Source organism: Mustelus asterias, chromosome 9 (genome assembly GCF_964213995.1).
Source record: "Mustelus asterias chromosome 9, sMusAst1.hap1.1, whole genome shotgun sequence".
Classification (NCBI taxonomy): domain Eukaryota; kingdom Metazoa; phylum Chordata; class Chondrichthyes; order Carcharhiniformes; family Triakidae; genus Mustelus; species Mustelus asterias.
In genome coordinates this window covers 105718927-105739126 of record NC_135809.1, presented here as the reverse complement: position 1 = coordinate 105739126, position 20200 = coordinate 105718927, and positions in this window count along the sequence as shown.

The following is a 20200-nucleotide window of genomic DNA, read 5'->3' as shown; positions in this document are numbered from 1 at the left end:
TTTAATTCAGTTGTTATTCTTGTTTCCTGAAATTAGAACATATCAGAGGAAGGGATTTCCTTGAATTTTTTTTTAACATACTTCCGAAATGTTACTCAGAATTGGTTGCTATATTCATGCTTACGGTGACGGCACTTGTGTAAACTCACTTCGGGTGTTGCGTGCACATTTCTATCAGGTTGTCTGAACGTCCTGTGTGATATTGGATCCACAATCAAATATATTTGTTAAAAAGCATCTGCCTGTGGCCAAATCCACAACAGGTTTTGCCTTCTGTACATCACGGCTACTTTTGGCTAAGGTTCCGCGAGTTCGGAATGCTATTTACTGAGTAGTCCCGAGTCAAAGGCAAATTGACGCCGAGTCGAGTGTGCGAACAATGCGAGACTTGGGTCCCGGGAACAGAATGGATCTGATGGCCAATGTTGGCTGTGGACAGGGTCCGACTGGGGACACAGTAAGCGTGTCAATCTGCTCGTTTGGCTTGAAGTTAGATTCGAGTATCTTTTCGAAGACAACTTGGTGCTGATGCATCTCGCAAGCAACACGGGCCATTACAATGTTTTTTATTCCCGCGTTCAGTTAGGAATCTGCTCATTAATCCATTGAATTTGGGAAATATCACACTGGGGTATATAGTATCTTAACTTTATTGCCCATAACCGTTCCCGCTGAGGGTCAGGTACCTTCCTCTCTTCACACCTCACGCTATTCAAGTCATATCATATTCTAGACCCAGTTAAAGTTGCTAATTTCTCCTACTAAGTATTCCATGAGATAACCTCCCTTCTTTTTAGAATAGGATGGGAGAAAACAAGTACACAAGAGAGAGAATGGAACCAAAACCATTTCAGGCACTCGGTAAACTCCTACTAAAGGATTGAAGTACCGTGAACAATGTCGGTCTTTGCCCGGTGTCACGGTTTGGATATAAAATTTCTGCCTGTACATCACTAAATGTTAATGATTGTTGCTGCTGCTCTTGCATTCCTCTCGGTTTGATCTACAAAGCCACAAGAGACGTTTAAAAATGCAATAAACACCCCGTTTTCTTCTGCAACGTCTGGATTTCTTTAAAAATCTGCTTATCCACATTTTCAACCCTCGCCCTGCAAAATTCCACCTTGGAAACATTCCAGAGCCCTATCCAACTTTTATCCCTTTTTGAGGACGATTCGTGATACTAACGCTTTACTGGCCTGGGTTCACAATCCATTAAGCAAATGTTTCCTTAAGACACTCTTCAAAAAAAACCCCATTCATTCAGAGCTGCCAAGTCCTGGCATGTTCCTGCTGAATAGGAAGAGAGCTCTCCAGATAGTGACAGTAGAGATATGATTCACCCTGATGGGAATTTGCCAATGGAAGATATCCTAGCCTGCAACTCCAAGCTGCATTACATACCATTGGTTTAAAGATGAGCCAATCCATATTGGCCGAAATTCCTGATACCGAACTTAAATCCTTTCTCCAAATATCAAACTTCAAACTATCACGTTTCCAAAACTTTATGATGCTGGTCTCCCTTTGGAACGGGATTAGCGTTATCTGGGGAACATGAACGTCTGTCAAATTTAATGGCCCAAGTTGATCAAGGAAACAGAATTACATCGAATTGTATACTGTCGGTTGGTTTCCCAAGTCAAATCTAGTCCTCTCCACTTTGGTCCATTTTATTTTACTGGAATCCGTGTTGGAAACTCGGGAAAGTGAACCTACGCAGGTAAGTATTACGCTATAAAGAAACCTCGGGTTTGCTCGACAGTCTTATCGGGTCTGTATCAATTGACAGATTTTGCATACCACAGGGATAATGTTGTTGTGGGTAGGTCTGGGTGGACATGGTGGAGTTCCCGTGGCTAATGTCGCACCATAGCTGTGGTGTTCTCCACAGTTTCAACTTTGGAGAGAAGAATTCAGCTTCGGGCCCACGAGGGGAAACAGAGAATGAAGATAAAAATTGTGCAGGAGAATCCAAGGAACGTACCTATGCCTAAGCTGAGGAAGGTCAGAAATCTTCCCACCAGGTACTTTCTCAAGAGAGCGGATTAACGGATCATGGGAAAGTGTAGAGTTTCAATTCAGCTCATGGCTGCACCTTCTCATTACAAAGAAAGTTACTCCCTACCTTTTGTGGATATCCCCCAATTGATTATACTACACTGAAGAACCTCTGTGTGTCTAACAAAATTAATTACATATGAGTAAAAACTGAGTGAGAGAGCCACGCCATATTAGTAAAACGGAAGGTCTATATAGCACGACAATATATACTCAACAATCACCATCGTGCATGGTGCATGCCATGTTTTTCTTGAGGAACACTAGGTGCTTTAAGACCTTTAACTAATCTTTTAGGTACTACCTGAGGACAAATGGCCATTTATAACTCGAGATTTCATTGGAAAGATGATTGATGTCTTTGTCAACTATTATCCTGCGAGACCAGCATCTCCAAGTCGTCTGAGAGGGGAGTGTTATCCTTCTGTTGTGATAAATAAAGCAACTCCATCATTCTTGCAACATGAACTTATTACATTGTTCATGACGAGACCAGAAATCTTCTATAACCAAAATCAAATGTTTAATACATTTTATTGAAATCATTGCGTTCTCAAAACTCTCATGTACAAAGGCAATCTTTGCAAGTGGTGAAGAAACATTTGAACTCACAGTCATTCTCACAAAGCCTCCTGCAAGACCGACTGAAGAAAGTCAGACACCGTGCCAAATGGGCTACCATGTGCTTTCACACATATTGAGAAACCACCCAAAACATAATCTGCCTTTACTTTGCATCATCATGGGAGTAATGGGAGCAAAAAGGTTTCCTTGATACATCCACAATCCTTCAATCATCCAGAATTCGCTTTACATTTGTCCTCTGGGCTGGACATAGAAGATCCAATGGTATCATTTTGAAGAAGAACTGGGGAGTTCTCTGCAGTGTCCTGCTCAATAATTATACATCAACTAACATCAATAAAACAGGACATCTGGTTCATTACCACATGGCCATTTGTGAGATCTTGCTATCAGCAAATTGCTTCCATGTTTCCTACATTGCAGTGGCTACATTTCATATTACCTGAATAGCTGTACAACACCACTTGGGACATTCTAAGATCCATCAGTATTTATTTTGTATGGTTTTCTTCTTTCAAGATTTGTCCTAAAGGAAAAGGAAACACACAATCACTGATCAAGAACTACACTGTGCGTAACAGAACAACTGCTTCTGCATTTCATGTCACAGAGGATGCCATGGTTGGAAGAGGTCATCTACTCTGATGACCACCCAGTAACTTCCTGAGACACTGCCACGTCCACATCTCCAGTTCCTGGCATTGCAGCACTTGCTTTGTCATGGCATCTTGACTGAGCAAGCACCAGAACAAACACCCATGGGGAGAAAGTAATTAATAAGGCAGGATGATTTTACCAGCCAAAGCGCTGGACATGACTGAGAATGAAGATCTGGAATGAAAGAAAGGCAGAATGCCATTTCTCCACAAAGGGTGGAGAAACAATTATCCAGATCTCAAAATCTGGCGTGGCCAAAAAAAGCTCTGATTAATGAGCATTAACGCTATGTGAAGGCAATGATGCTGATTTCCATCGATATGGTGTCGACATCCACAACCCATTGCAGAATATTTTCTAAAGCAAGCAGAACACCCAAGAAAGTCTGGCAGTCCCAGAGAATTCAGCAACAGTAAGATGGCAGAAGGAAGCATTGAGTCCCAGACTGCTAACTGAAGTCAATGGAAATATGGATTGAGAGAGATGTAAAAGGACTCACTATCATCCATTTTGCAATATCGTACAAAGTCAAGACCTGCCTGCTTGCATCAGTGATCATGGCATTAGCTCAAGCTTGTTGTTTGCATTGCTGAATTTCAGAGAGCAATGGTTCAGCTTGTGATCCACCTCAATGGATTTAGAACAACTGAGGCCATTATCTCCAAATCTCAGCCTTCTGCTTGGTTATGCCTCTGAAGCCTCACCAGGATGTGCAGCTAGCTTGTTGCGTGGTCTAGCTTCATAAGTAGCCTCAAACTATTCCTGAAAGCCTGTTGCCTAGAATTTGTTAGTAAAAACCTTTGTAATCTGTTGCACCTTCACATTTTAGTCACTTCTGCCACCGATAAAAATGTAAGAAGCAAATAGAGGTTTCATCTGGTTGGTATGAAGATAGAGTTACCAATCTGGATAACCATTTCTTCACACTTAACAGCTGGAACCTTCACGTGTTTCTTAAACGTTTACCTTTACTCGATATTGATTGAATTATAATCTCAGAGAACAGCAAGCTTTAACAACTTGGCCCTTATAAAGATTAAGTCGCCATAGTCTTCGATGACCATAGACTACTGTCCCCTTTGAGGGGGGGATGTGACTGGTGGTGACTTAACCTGAGGGTCACCACACCTAAGGTGAGGGGCAAGGTTGGAAGGAAGTCCTTAATGAATAACCTCAGCCAATATGGGAATTGAACCAGCACTGTTGGTGTCACTCTGCATCAGGAACAAGCCATCCAGCCAACTGAAGTAAACCAACCCCGTACTGTTGGCAGGACTGACAAGAGCAAATAATGCCACTGGTTTTCTGCTAACGAAGTTATGAATTAATTGACCCTTTCGTTTTCAGTTAACCTGTGGTGGATAGCCAACAAATTGCCAAATACAGAAACAAATATCTTTAAAATTGGGAATAGATTTATTTTAATAAAGTGGTGGTATTCAGTCACCCAATTACGAGAGCCACTGCGAGTGCAGTTTCTTTGTCAGTTCAAGGGCATAGTGATATCTTTTCCTTCTGAACGTGCACTTTCTCATTCTATGTTTTTCTTGCTCTTTCTGTAGCTAAAGTTCTTTCTCCCTCAACTGAAAGTCTTGCATTTGAACTAAAATTCTTTCTCTCAGTTTTTTGGCACTCATCTTACCATTTTAATTCCTACTTCCTTTGACCTGTTGTTAAATACCTCTCCGTTTCTGTTCAGTTCACTTGTAAATGTTTTGAGTTCCCTTCATCAGTCTCTAGAATCTAACCAGTTGTTTCAAGGACTTTGCCATAAATTTTTTCTTGGGGTACAGCAATTCCAGTCATTTCATAAACAGAGAAAGTGTCTTATGTTTAGGTGTGTATCTATACTAGTCAATATCAAACAATATGGTAATAGAACTCAGAAGTGTAACAATAGCTCTCACTGATCTGAACAGGATATTTATGTATTTCACACATATGCATTTTTAAGCTCAGACCAAGAAACATTTGTTAAGAGCTGTTGTGTATGCCTGTGTATAAGGGAGTGGATGAGAAAACAGGTAAAGAATGAAGACCCCGGGGATGATATTAATTTCTGAGTCAGAGAGGTTTGCAAACTCCCACTCCATCCTTCTGTTGTCTCCATGCCTCCAATCTCTAGAACACTCTCAGTGGAAGAAATGAATGGTTACAGAAACAGAAGATAGGAACAGGAGGAGGCCATTTGGCCCTTCGAGCTTGCTCTGCCATTCATTACAATTATGATTACAATAACTTAGGTTAAAGGGCCTTATCCCCATCTGCAGAGACACATAATAGTTGCACATTGTCTTTTGCAAGAAAACAGAAAATTGGATTAACATGAGAGAAAATGTGTGTCACACAAGTGTCCAGTCAATAGCCAAATTATGCGATTATGTTAACCTTGTGCTTGCTCCTTGCAATTTACATGGTGCACAAGACAAACACATTGTAACAATAAAGAAGATGCTTGTGAAATATGGGTATTTAGGTTGCAGAATGATGTTCTTTTTTTCCTATGTAATGCACTGAATGAGCTTACAATGAAACTATATGGTGATGTCTTATGAAGAAACATTGTTAAATTAAGCCAAGTGTGAACACACTTACCTTGGCAATCGTACTTCACCCAATGGACTCATTCCTCACCTGTTCCAATATCTGGACAGAGGTGGAGTAACAGTTAATCATTCAGCAACCTCCATCCAGGCTTTTTTTTACCTGCAGAGGCACGTGCTCTTCCACCAAAAAAAAGACCACTTCCCTTCTCTGTAGCACCCCCTGCAGAAACACCAAAACAGAATCCTGAAATGGTACTATTCGGTCTTTATACCTTGCTTTTTTCTATTTCAAACATTTGTCGCCAATTCTCTTTTTGGAGTGACTTAAATGTCTGTTAAAAGCTGACTGTGCTGGATGTTGAACACTGCACATCATGCACTTGATTAATTCACATTAGATGATCTCACTTCATAGTGTGAAGTCAGCTCTGTGCACAGAAGGTTCATACAGCACCAGCAGAGAATGGCCACCGTGCATTTGCACCTATATTGCCTACTCCATGTCGTGAGAGCCCTGTCATTATGAAACAATATATCGCTCAACTCACTGTGGGCAATGCCATAGGCAATCTGACAGTTAAAACAAATCAGCTAATGTCTTTGTTAAGAGACCGAGCAAAGGAATTTCATAGGAACGCATCAACACATTTGTATGCTAATACCACAGAGTGTAATTTCACCCCATTAGTGCCTAAAGATAGATGACCTCAGTTTTAGTAAATGTTGGCAATAGTAAGGATTTTCAAATCATGATAAAAGATTGGAAAATTAATTTATTAGTATACTCATTGCATAGCTGGCCTGCTGAGAGATGATTAGGCATAAAGTTATATTTAGGTATTACATTTTTCAAGGAACATACTTAATTTAAAACCTCAAATGAATCGATTGTCCTGCAGTCAGTTTTTTTAAGTATGTTGCACATTTGGTAATATAATGATACGCCCCATTTTCCGCTTTTAGGTTTCTTTGCATCTCTTGAGCTTTTTTCCATCCTTAGGCTTCAGCTCTCTCAAAATGTTCATGTCTTGAGCTCCAGCTAGTTCTTTGAGAGCTCTGCAAGTACTTACTTTATTAAGTGGGCAACTGTGTAAAGGATTTTTGAGGTGGTTACTCAGTATGCTTTTATATTACAGGAGTAGAGCTAATGATAATTGCATGGATGCCTTCCACTGCTGTCCATACCATAGCTACAGCAGTCCTCAAAGAGCTAATTGTATGAAAAAATAGGTCTACAAATGCTCATTTGATCAAGGGAGTCAGTTTCACAGAAGTAATCAAGATGAGTCTGTCTGCTGTATTTATGCAGCAGTTAGGCATGTTCGGCAGTGGAGCCCTGAATCACTGGCACCTAATGGTAAGTAAATGTGAAGAAATGCACTTTGACTGGCCAGAACCACAGTAAAATAAAAATATATAAAAATAAGAAAACTCTGCTCAACGTTTATTAACCATTGCTTCAGTCTCAGTTGTGTCCAAATCTGGGCACCACTCTTTAGAAAGGATGTCAAGGCCCTGGCAAGATTATAGAGGAGATTTAAGTTTTTTAAGTTTATTTGTGTCACAAGTAGGCCCACGACAATGAAGTTACTGTGAAAATCTCCTAGTCGCCACACTCTGGGGCCTGTTTGGGTACACTGAGGGAGAAATTTAGCATGGCCAATGCACCTAACCAGCACATCTTTCGGACTGTGAGAGAAAACCAGAGCACCTGGAGGAAACCCACACAGACACAGGGAGAACGTGCAGACTCCGCACAGACAGTGATCCAAGCTGGGAATCAAACCTGGGTCCCTGGTGCTGTGAAGTAGCAGTGCTAACCACTGTGTCACCATGCCGTCCTTTATTCGGTAGATCCAGAGATGAAGAACTTCAGTTATGTGGAGAGGCTCGAGGAGCTGGGAATCATATCCTTGGTGTTGAAAAAGCAAGGGTTCAAAATGTTCAAAATAATAAAGGGTGATGATAAAGTAGAAAGGGTAAAACCGTTTCTGCTGACCATTGGTAACAGAGGACACAGATTTCAGAGAATTAGCAAAGGAACCAAAGGGGAGATGAGAATTTTTTTTCATGTATTGAGTTGTTATAATATGAAACACATTGCTTGAAAAAGTAGTAAAAACTGATATTTGGAAAGGGGGGAAAATGCAAAAAATTTTTTTATTCGTTCAGGGGATAAACTGGCTGGGCCAGCATTTATTGCCCATCCCAAATTGCCTTTGAACTGAGTAGTTTACCTGGCCATTTCAAAGGGTCTGGAGTCACATGCTGGCCAGACCAGGCAAGAGCAGCAGATTTCCTTCCCTAAAGGACATGAGTGAACCAATGGTTTTCAGGGTCATCGTTAGACTTTTAATTCCAGATTTTTATTGAGTTCAAATTTCACCATCTGCCATGGTGGGATTTGAAGCCGGGTCCCCAGAGCATTACTCTGGCTCTCTGGATTGTCCAGTGACAATACCACTATGCCACCACCTCCCCGATATGGAGAAAGAGCAAGGTAGTGTGGGATTAAGAGCCAGCACAGGACAAAGGTCTAACAGGTCATTGTTTATGATTCTGATTCCTACCAATATTTGTTCTTCCATAATTAAAACTTTGATATCCTTAGTGAAGTTTTACTCTAAAGAAAATTATATACATCACAAAAGAAATAAACTGTATTTTGTGTTTTAATGCTTTTGCTTGAAGGCCTCAGCATTCCCCAAAAATTTGGACTGTATTACTCTGCTAGCTGAAGGGAGTTCCTATAGGCTGAACATGTATACTGCACACAGTTTGCCAGAAAGCAATGGTAACATTTAATCAGTTCAAATATCTCTCATCAGCTTTCAAGGACTCACCATGGAATAAATCATATATGTTTGAATTTATATCCTGCCATTCAAAGTGAACTACAAGTAGCTCGCTAGATAACTTCTCTCCTTTGTAAAAGTTATTTCATCTTCGAAAAGTAATGGATACATTCCTTGCAAAACAATGCATAATTATCACAAAGGTGGGTTTCTGCTATAGTAATTGGGCATAAAGTGGATAATCCAAAATTATGATATTAATATAAAATATACAAGGCTAGAATTATCTGGTGGTGATATTAGCAGACAAGCACAATGGGGTCGATATTTACACCCTGCACCTCATGACAAGTAGGAGAAGTTATTGAGAGGCAGTTTTCTTTAATTCATTCGTGGGACATGGGCGTCACTTGCTGGCCAACATTTATTGCCCATCCCTAGTTGTCTGAGGGCAATTGAGAGTCAACCGCATTGTTGTGTCCCTGGAGTCACATGTAGGCCAGAACAGGTAAGGACGGCAGATTTCCTTCTCTCAAGGACATTAGTGACCCAGATGGGTTTTTCTGACAATCGACAATGGTTTCAAGGCCATCAGTAGATTCTTAATTCTAGATTTTTTTTTTTAATTCAAATTCTACCATCTGTCATGGTGGGATTCAAACCCGGGTCCCCAGAACATTAGCTGAGTCTCTGGATTAATAGTCTAGCAATAACACCCTGGCCATCACCAGGGTGTTAAAAGCATTAAATTTGCAAAACCTGACCTTAACTCACTGCAGACATGCCTGTTTCATTTTAACAACCACATATATCAGTGCTTCACTGAGTACCCCACTCTGGAGAAGCAGATTCAACCTCATAATAGTTGAATAAGGTTCCCTTCATGACATTTTCACAACAATTTAAAATTAACACCCCCCTATGGTAACAAATATGACTGAGATGCATTTCCTGGGGTTGGTTAAAAGTCAAAAGTCCCAAAATGAATAAAGGATCAGTACACAGAACTGCTTTCTTAGTTTCATCTAGAAAACACTTTGATGAGATTGCGTCTGAGAAATTTAATTGTCTAGTTTGGAAGGGTTCATACAAAGAATGTCAGGTTGGGAGGTATCATGGGTGCTTCTTTATTAGAAGTAAATCAACACTCATGGCAGCAAGGCTGCACTGTGCAAGGAGTGGAAAGGTTTGTGCAGAGAGCTCAAACGGGGTGCTGTGCAGGTGCTGCAAGAGTGTGCTGTGCAGGCATTGCAAGGGTGTGCTATGCAGGTGTTCCAAGGATGTGCAATGCAGGTGTTCCAAGGATGTGCAATGCAGGTGTTGCAATAGTGTGCTGTGCAGGGTGTTGCAAGGGTGTACAGTGCAGCTGCTGCAATAGTGTGCTGTGCAGGGTGCTGTGATAGTGTGCTGCAAAGGTGCTGCAATAGTGTGCTGTGCAGGGTGCTGTGATAGTGTGCTATGCAGGGTGCTGCAAGGGTGTTCTGTGCAGGAGCTGCAGTAATGTGCTGTACAGGTGCTGCAATAGTGTGCTATGCAGGGTGCTGCAATAGTGTGCTTCAATAGTGCACTGTGCAGGTGCTGCAATTGTGTGCTGTGCAGGTGCTGCAATAGTGCACTGTGGAGGTGCTGCAAGAGTGTTCTGTGCAGATGCTGCAAAGGTGTTCTGTGCAGATGCTGCAATAGTGCCCTGTGCAGGGTGCTGCAAGGGTGTGCTGCACAGAACGGACAACGGCTTGAGGCGCAACAACATGGTCAAGTTTGGTGTAGATAGTACCTATATGATAGGATATACAGACAGATGCGCAGCTGTCTTGACTACTCAGAAGAGAGGCTTTCGAAGGCTGCTGATTGTAGACATTTGCAGCCTCCTAGAAGAAGGTTTTGTGGCCCAGCATTACCAGTAGCTATGGAAGTCACCACCGCCCTCAATTTCTTTACCTCTGGTTTGTTCTCAAAACAAATCGAGAGTCTCTTAGTGGGCTGTACATTCATGCATAAGACAGGTGGTGGCGAGATTGCTTTTTAGTTTTGGATGGTATGTAGGCTTCCCTGGTGAAGGGAACAGCCAGAATGATCAGAAATGTGACTCATACCCCTGACTGGCTGGCATCCCACATCTGCAGGGTGCCACTAATTGCATGAACGTGGCATGTGAGGATCAGATCCATGGGAACAGCACCACCTGCAAACTCCATTCATACACCATCTTGAACTAGAACTATCTCACTATTCCCTCACTGTCTCTGTATCAAAATCCTGGGACTCCCTCGCTAATAACACTGTGGGTGCACAGACACTACATAGACTGTAGTGGTTCAAGAAGGCAGCTGATGAATGCTAGTCAGCCAGCAATGCCACATTGAATGAATGAATCAATCTACCTATCAATCAATCAATTGATAGATAATAATAGATGGATGGACAGACGGACGGACACTCAGACGGATGACGGAAATGTCCCTGAACATGTTATGTCATCATAGAAATGTTTGGAGTTTAAAGAGGTTCTTTGGTTTCACGTTATCCTGGTGTTTGCAGAAAGGCTTAGTTGCAGTCTGGATCTAGTGTGTTCAGTTTGAAGCTCAGTGAGAGAAGATAGCCATAGCAAATGACAATTTGTTTAGTCTGCATGGTAAGCAGAAAAATAGGGGACTTCATTACTTGCTGCATGGAATGTGATTAGGTTTTAATCCCAGTTTGGGTTTGTTGAGGGAAAAAGTCTGGAAGATTACCTAGTTTGAAGCTAATGGAGAAATCTATAGTGGTCCTCACAGAGTCTTGTGGCAAAAGAAAACAACCAGCAGATTAGCTTGAAAATATTGAGAAGACAATCAGAACAAGGTGCTGTGATAGTGTGCAATGCAGGGTGCACAAGAGATTGAGGATTTCACAGCAAGATGTAGTCAGTGAAAGTCTGACATCTGAGAGTAGCTGGAACTGGGGAGAACTAAAGTAAATTCCAGAGGATGGTAAATAATTCTAAGGTATCATTAAATAAGAAATGTCGTGGGCAATTAAGAAGTAAAACTGAGTGTATAACCTACATTAGAGGAAGTCAGGCCTGGTGGGTTAGTGGAAAGGAGGGAACAGAAGAGACAACTTGTCCAATGGTCTCAACCATAATGACAAGAAAGCCCACAGACTCCTTGCACTTATTGTTGGAGGTGAGAGGAGACAGGGGAGAGGCGTTTAAGAAGACATTTTGCAGCAGAAAAAATAGGCGACAAATTATTGTTGCATTCCAGGATTATTCTGGAATAATGAGCAGCTTTATGGGATGTGAGCACGAACTGGAACAGGTAATGCCTCATGTGGCCCAACCAGATCTGGCAGTGGATCGCTGAAGAGGGCCCAATATCTCATGCCAACTATTGAGGAAATGTTGCTGCAACTTGCCAAGGGCAAAGTTCTTTATCACTCTAGATGCGAGGGGTAGATATTGGCAAGTGAAGCTGGATGAAAACAGTAGTTTTCTAACTATGTTCTGGATACTATTTTTGAGGTGTAGATGGTTGTGTGTGCCATTTAGCATTTCTACTGCTCTGGAAGTGTATCAACACAGACAGTATGAGATAGTCAATGACATGCCAGGAGTGGAAGCAATCATGCTGATCTGATAAACCTGTTCAGAATCTAATGAGATCGTTAAAGAGGGCTACCAGATGAACCTGAAGCTGAACAAGAAGGAATTGGGGCTGAAGATGACTGAGGTCAAGTACGTAGGTCATGTAGTGACAGTAGAGGGCTTCCCCTGATCCTGATAAGGTGAGAGCTGTAACAGAGATGCAGCAAAAAACAGATGTGAAAGTGGTTCAACCATTTGTGGGATTTGTGAACTACTTTGCAAAGTTCTTGCCCAATGTCTCTGTCATCAGAGTGTGAACCTATATGCAAGTTCACTGTGAATAATGTTCAGTGAAATTGGGGCACAGAACAAGAAGCAGATTTCACTCACATCAAACAGCAAGTGACAATAATGCCAGTGTTGCGATATTAAATTATCAATGATAAAGTCACTCTGAGGCATGATGTATGAGGAACAGGACTTGGATCAACCATTATGCAGAAAGGACAACCAATTGCATTTGCATCTGGAAGCGTTAATACAAGCTGTACAACACCACGCATAGATTGAGAAAGTGCTTGGATACTGGCCTTGCATGTTAGCATCTTAATCTGCCTGGGAAAGACAAAGTAATGGCAGAATCTAACCATAATCCACTTCAAAGCATCTTTCTCAAGCCATTTCTATCTGCTCCAAAGTGCTCGCAAAGGATGTTACTTTGCCTGCAGAGTTGTCATTTGGAAGTGAATCAGGGGAAGTGGATGTACATCACTGCCATGCTGTTGAGAGCTGAACTCCCTTTGAAGGAAGTTGATGATGCAAGTAGAGAGTGCAAAATTATTCAGATTCAATGAGAAGCAATGGCTGTGGAAGTCATCAACCCCAGCAGAGATATTGGCCGGGATTTTCAGGTCCCGCTCACTGTTGAATCCAAGATGGGCAGGATTGAAAATTCGGTGGACCAGCAAAAAGTCCATTAACATTCAACAGCATCCCAGCCATTGAATTGGACAGATCAGCATCTTGCTCAGATCAAGCAAATTACACAATGAGATGCAACTTTTCAAGTTCTACAGGAAGTTTTGATGAACAGATGGCCTAAAGCCATCAAAGACACACCTGTTGCTATAAAAAACAGGCCATGCAGGGATGAAGTGATTGCACAAGATGGTATTTTGTACAAAGGAACTGGGGTCTGTATCTCTAAAGAGATGAGAAGAGAGGTGCTGAAGTGTATCCATGCAACTCTGAGGAAGGCAAGGAAAGTGCTCTCATGGCCAAACATGAGCAATGAGATTAAAGACCACATCAGTCAGTGCACTGCTTGTTATGAATATCAAGTTAAATAAGTTAAGTGCCCATGGTGTTAAGGGTAAGATCTTGGCATGGATAGAGGATTGACTGACTGGCAGAAGGCAGAGAGTGGGGATAAAGGGATCTTTTTCAGGATGGCAGCCAGTGACTAATGGTGTGCCTCAGAGGTCGGTACTGGGACCACAACTTTTCACAATATACATTAACAATTTGAAGGAAGGAACTGAAGGCACTGTTGCTAAGTTTGCAGATGATACAAAGAAATGTAGAGGGACAAGTAGTATTAAGGAAGCGGGGGGGGGGCGCAGCTGGGGGGGGGGCTGCAGAAGGACTTGGACAGGTTAGGAGAGTGGGCAAAGAAGTGGCAGATGGAATACAAAGAACAAAGAACAAAGAACAATACAGCACAGGAACAGGCCCTTCGGCCCTCCAAGCCCGCGCCGCTCCCCGGTCCAGGAATGAATCCTGAATCCAGGATCCCCGCCCAATTTTCCAGCCTATCTACATACCAATATCCTATCCACCGAGCTGTCCCTCACAGCTACGATGCTTTGTTCATCACAACCTATTAACTCACCCCCACCCCCCCATTCCAGACCATGTGATCTCCAGGGAGAGGCGAAAACCCAGAGTGAAAAACCCCAGGGCCAATATGGGGGAAAAAAATCTGGGAAATTCCTCTCCGACCCCCTGAGGCGATCGAAACGAGTCCAGGAGATCACAATGGCCCTGATCGGAAAATGCTTCCCAACCCTAGTCATTTCCACTTCCACGAACACCATATGAATTCCCTGCCCCCGAGACAGGTTCCCAACTATCCGCAGTCTCGCTCTGTACTGGCACCAGCAAGATGATCATAGAATGAAGCCTTGAAACGAGAAACAAGGAACAATTAGCCCGCGCCGCTCCCTGGTCCAAACTAGACCACTCTTTTGTATCCCTCCATTCCCACTCCATTCATATAGCTGTCTAGATAAGTCTTAAACGTTCCCAGTGTGTCCGCCTCCACCACCTTGCCCGGCAACACATTCCAGGCCCCCACGACCCTCTGTGTGAAATATGTCCTTCTGATATCTGTGTTAAACCTCCCCCCCTTCACCTTGAACCTATGACCCCTCCTGAACGTCACCACCGACCCGGGGAAAAGCTTCCCACCGTTCACCCTATCCATGCCTTTCATAATTTTATACACCTCTATTAAGTCTCCCCTCATCCTCCGTCTTTCCAAGGAGAACAACCCCAGTTTCCCCAATCTCTCCTCATAACCAAGCCCCTCCATACCAGGCAACATCCTGGTAAACCTCCTCTGTACTCTCTCCAAAGCCTCCACGTCCTTCTGGTAGTGTGGCGACCAGAACTGGACGCAGTATTCCAAATGCGGCCGAACCAACGTTCTATACATCTGCAACATCAGACCCCAACTTTTATACTCTATGCCCCGTCCTATAAAGGCAAGCATGCCATATGCCTTCTTCACCACCTTCTCCACCTGTGACGTCACCTTCAAAGATCTGTGGACTTGCACACCCAGGTCCCTCTGCGTCTCTACACCCTTTATGGTTCTTCCATTTATCGTGTAGCTCCTCCCTACATTATTCCCACCAAAATGCATCACTTCGCATTTATCAGGATTGAACTCCATCTGCCATTTCCTTGCCCAAATTTCCAGCCTATCTATATCCTTCTGTAGCCTCTGACTATGTTCCTCACTGTCTGCAAGTCCTGCCAGTTTTGTGTCGTCCGCAAACTTACTGATCACCCCAGTTACTCCTTCTTCCAGATCATTTATATAAATCACAAACAGCAGAGGTCCCAATACAGAGCCCTGCGGTACACCACTAGTCACAGGCCTCCAGCCAGAAAAAGACCCTTCCACTACCACCCTCTGTCTTCTATGACCAAGCCAGTTCTCCACCCATCTAGCCACCTCCCCCTTTATCCCATGGGATCCAACCTTTTTCACTAGCCTACCATGAGGGACTTTGTCAAACGCTTTACTAAAGTCCATATAGACAACATCCACGGCCCTTCCTTCGTCAACCATTTTGGTCACTTCTTCAAAAAACACCACCAGGTTAGTGAGGCATGACCTCCCTCTCACAAAACCATGTTGACTATCGTTAATGAGTTTATTCCTTTCTAAATGCGCATACATCCTATCTTTAAGAATCTTCTCCAACAACTTCCCCACCACGGACGTCAAGCTCACCGGCCTATAATTACCCGGGTTATCCTTCCTACCCTTCTTAAATAACGGGACCACATTGGCTATCCTCCAATCCTCTGGGACCTCACCTGTGTCCAGTGACGAGACAAAGATTTGCGTCAGAGGCCCAACGATTTCACCTCTCGTCTCCCTGAGCAGCCTTGGATAGATTCCATCAGGCCCTGGGGATTTGTCAGTCTTTATATTCTCTAACAAACCTAACACTTCCTCCTTTGTAATGGAGATTTTCTCCAACGGTTCAACACTCCCCTCCGAGACACTCCCAGTCAACACATCCCTCTCCTTTGTGAATACCGACGCAAAGTATTCATTTAGGATCTCCCCTACCTCTTTGGGCTCCAAGCATAAGTCCCCACTTTTGTCCCTGAGAGGTCCGATTTTTTCCCTAACAACCCTTTTGTTCCTAACGTATGAATAAAATGCCTTGGGATTCTCCTTAATCCTGTCTGCCAAGAACATTTCGTGACCCCTTTTTGCTCTTCTAATTCCCCGTTTGAGTATTTTCCTACTTTCATTGTACTCCTCCAGAGCTCCCTCCGTTTTTAGCTGCTTGGACCTAACATACGCCTCTCTTTTCCTTTTGACCAGTCCCTCAATTTCCCTGGTTATCCACGGTTCTCTAATCCTACCCTTCCTATCCTTCTTTTTTACAGGCACATGCTTGTCCTGTAGCCCTAACAACCGTTCCTTAAAAGACTGCCACATACCAGATGTGGATTTACCCTCAAACAGCCTCTCCCAATCAAGAGCTGCCAATTTCTGCCTGATCCCAATAAAGTTAGCCTTCCCCCAATCCAACACCTTACCCTTGGGACACCACTCATCCTTTTCCATCACTATCCTAAAGCTAACAGAATTGTGGTCACTATTTGCCACATGTTCCCCAACCAAAACTTTGAAGACCTGACCGGGCTCATTCCCCAGTACCAGGTCCAGTATAGCCCCCTCTCTAGTCGGGCTGTCCACATATTGTTCCAACGAACCCTCCTGTACACATTTTACAAATTCCTCCCCATCCAGAGTCCCTGCCCTCAGCGATTTCCAGTCTATACCAGGGAAATTGAAGTCTCCCACTACAACAACCCTATATTTCCTGCACCTATCCAGTATCTCCTGACATATCCATTCTTCCACTTCCCTTGGGCTGTTGGGGGGCCTGTAGTACACCCCCAACATAGTGACTGCGCCTTTCCTGTTTCTAAGCTCCACCCAGAGTGACTCGCTACACGACTCCTCCAAATTGTCCTCCCTCTGCACCACTGTAATATGCTCTCCAACCAATACCGCTACTCCCCCACCTCTTTTGGCCCCTCGTCTGTCTCGCCTAAAACACTTGTACCCTGGAATATTCAGCTGCCAGTCTTGTCCCTCTTTCAACCAAGTCTCTGTCACCGCAACCACATCCAAATTCCTCGTGCGCATTAAGGCCCCAAGTTCGTCTGTTTTACCTGCTACGCTCCTTGCATTGAAGTATAAGCACTCCAGACCCCCAGGCTCAGTGAGGTTGTCCTCCCCCAGAGTGCTCTTCTTCTTTGCCAGCCTTGTCCCAGCCCCAAGCTCGTCCCCAGCCACCACACTTATAGACCTAATAGTTTGATCCCCACCCCCCTGCCATACTAGTTTAAACCCCCCCGAACTGCACTAGCAAAGCTCCCAGCCAGGATATTTGTGCCCTTCCAACTTAGTTGTGACCCCTCCCTCTTGTACAGGTGCCATCCTCTCCTGAAAACCTCCCATTGGTCTATGAAAATAAAGCCCTCCCTCCTGGACCAGTCCTTTAGCCAGGCATTCATTTGAACCAACTCCCTATTCTTAGCCTCACTGGCACGAGGCATTGGGAGCAGCCCAGAGATGGCCACCCTAGTGACCCTACTTTTTAACCTATTTCCCAACTCCCTGAATTGCTCTCTTAGGACCCCCCTACTCTTCCTATCTACGTCATTTCCACCAATGTGTATAATGACATCCGTTTCTTTATCTTCCCCTTTTAATATGCCTCCTATCCGCTCGGAGACATCCGTGACCCCAGCACCAGGTAGGCAGACTACCATCCTGGAGTCCCGTTCGCCCCCACAGAATCGCCTGTCTGACGCATCCCCCACCACTATCACTCTCCTAACCCCTCTCTTGCCTTTCCGGGCCACAGAGCCTGACTGTGTGCCAGTGACCTGGTCACTGTGTCTTACCCCTGGAGAGGCACACTCCTCCACACTATCTAAAACAATGTACCTGTTTTGGAGTGGGACAACCACAGGTGACCCCTCTTCTAACTGTCCACTCCCCTCCCCTCTCACACCTGTCACCAAGCCCTTCCTATTTTGAGACACCTCTGGAGTCCTCCCTTGTACTTTACCCTTCTGCCCTTTACTCCTCCTAACTGTGACCCACGTGTCATTCTCCCGATGCCCCGGTGTAACTAGTTGCCTATAACTGCTGTCAATTTTTCTCCCATTTTCCCTGACTAGGCTAAGGTCAGCGATCTGCAGCTCCAGTTCCCTAACACGGTCCCTCAAGAGCTGCAGTTCCACGCACCTGGCACATATGTGAACCTCTGGGAAGCTAGGTGTTTGCAGGAACTCCCACATCCCACATCGGAAGCACTGAACTGGCCGATCACTCATACCTGCCCTTATCCTTTATAGGGTTGGGTAAAAAATAACTAGCCCTGCCTCGCCCTTTCAGCCCAAGCCCTGTGAGCCAAAGCCCTTATAGTGCACACTCTGCTACCCACTCACTCCACTGCCCGCTCCCGACGCTGCCCGCTGTATAGTGCAGCCGGCTTTTTGTGCCCGGCGAACCCCCCAAGTAACTGCCTTTTATACTAAGACTCAACCTCCCAGAATCCCCTTCAGCTGACTACAATGTGGAAAAGTGTGAGGTTATGCACTTTGGAAGGAGGAATGGAGGCATAGATTATTTTCTAAATGGGAAAATGCTTAGGAAATCAGAAACACAAAGGGACTTGGGACTCATTGTTCAAAATTCTCTTAAGGTTAACGTGCAAGTTCAGTCAGCAGTTAAGAAGGCAAATGCAATGTTAGCATTCATGTCAAGAGGGCTAGAAGACAAGGGGAGGGATGTACTTCTGAGGCTGAATAAGGCTGGTCAGACCCCATCTGGAGTATTGTGAGCAGTTTTGGGCCCCATATCTAAGGAAGGATGTGCTGGCCTTGGAAAGGGTCCAGAGGAGGTTCACAAGAATGATCCCTGGAAAGAAGAGCTTGTCGTATGAGGAATGGTTGAGGACTCTGGGTCTGTACTCATTGGAGTTCAGAAGGATGAGGGGGGATCTTATTGAAACTTTCAGGATACTGCAAGGCCTGGATAGAGTGGACATGGAGAGGATGTTTCCACTAGTAGGAAAAATTAGAACCAGAGGGCACAACCTCAGGCTAAAGGGACGGTCCTTTAAAACCAAGATGAGGAGGAATTTCTTCAGTCAGAGAGTGGTGAATCTGTGGAACCCATTGCCACAGAAGGCTGTGGAGGCCAAGTCATTGAGTGTCTTTAAGACAGGGATAGATAGGTTATTGATTAATAAGGGGATATGGGGTTATGGGGAAAAGACAGGAGAATGGGGATGAGAAAAATATCTGCCATGATTGAATGGCAGAGCAGACTCGATGGGACGAGTGGCCTAATTCTGTCCCTATGTCTTATGGTCTTAAGCCAAAAAAGCTAAAAAACCACTGATAATTCATGACATCCAAACAGATCATAAGTGAAACTTGGAATCGACTTCCTCATTCTCTTTGGAACTGATTATATTGAATAATATTTAGATGACTGGGAATTAGACCAGCTGATGTCATTGCCTGCCAGTGAGATCATAGAATGCCTGAAAGCACGATTCAGTCATAACGGACTTTATGATGAGTGACAATGGCCCTCAGTTCACGAATGAAGACCTCAAGCATTTTCAGAATGATTGGGAAACTCATCATCTCCTCATTATCCCCAGTCAAATGGAAAGGCTGAGGCAGTAGTGAAAATTATGAAAGGGATGATAAAAATCAAGCAGATCCAGCACAGATATATTCAAGCCAACCCTAGAGTGTAGAAACACACCTACTGAAGACATGAAAAGTAGTCTAGTCCAGCAACTATGCCACACCACACTCAAACTATACTTCCAATAGCTGAAATGCTACTGAAGCCAGAAGTAGTAACAGAAGTGAGCGATAAAATCAAAGTGATATGCCAAATTTCACTTTGATAAAACAGCCAAATAACTGCCAGAGTTCAGAGTTGGAAACAACATCAGAAAATGTTAGAAAAACACAGCAGATGTAGCAGCATCTGTGGAGAGAGCAACAGAGTTAATGTTTCGACTCCATTATGACTCGTCCTTGCATTCCAAAGAAAAGTCATTTTGATAACTTCCACAAGGTCCATGGGGAATCATTGATTGATCTCTCTTTGGGGCTCACTGAATATGAATTCCCCTGCT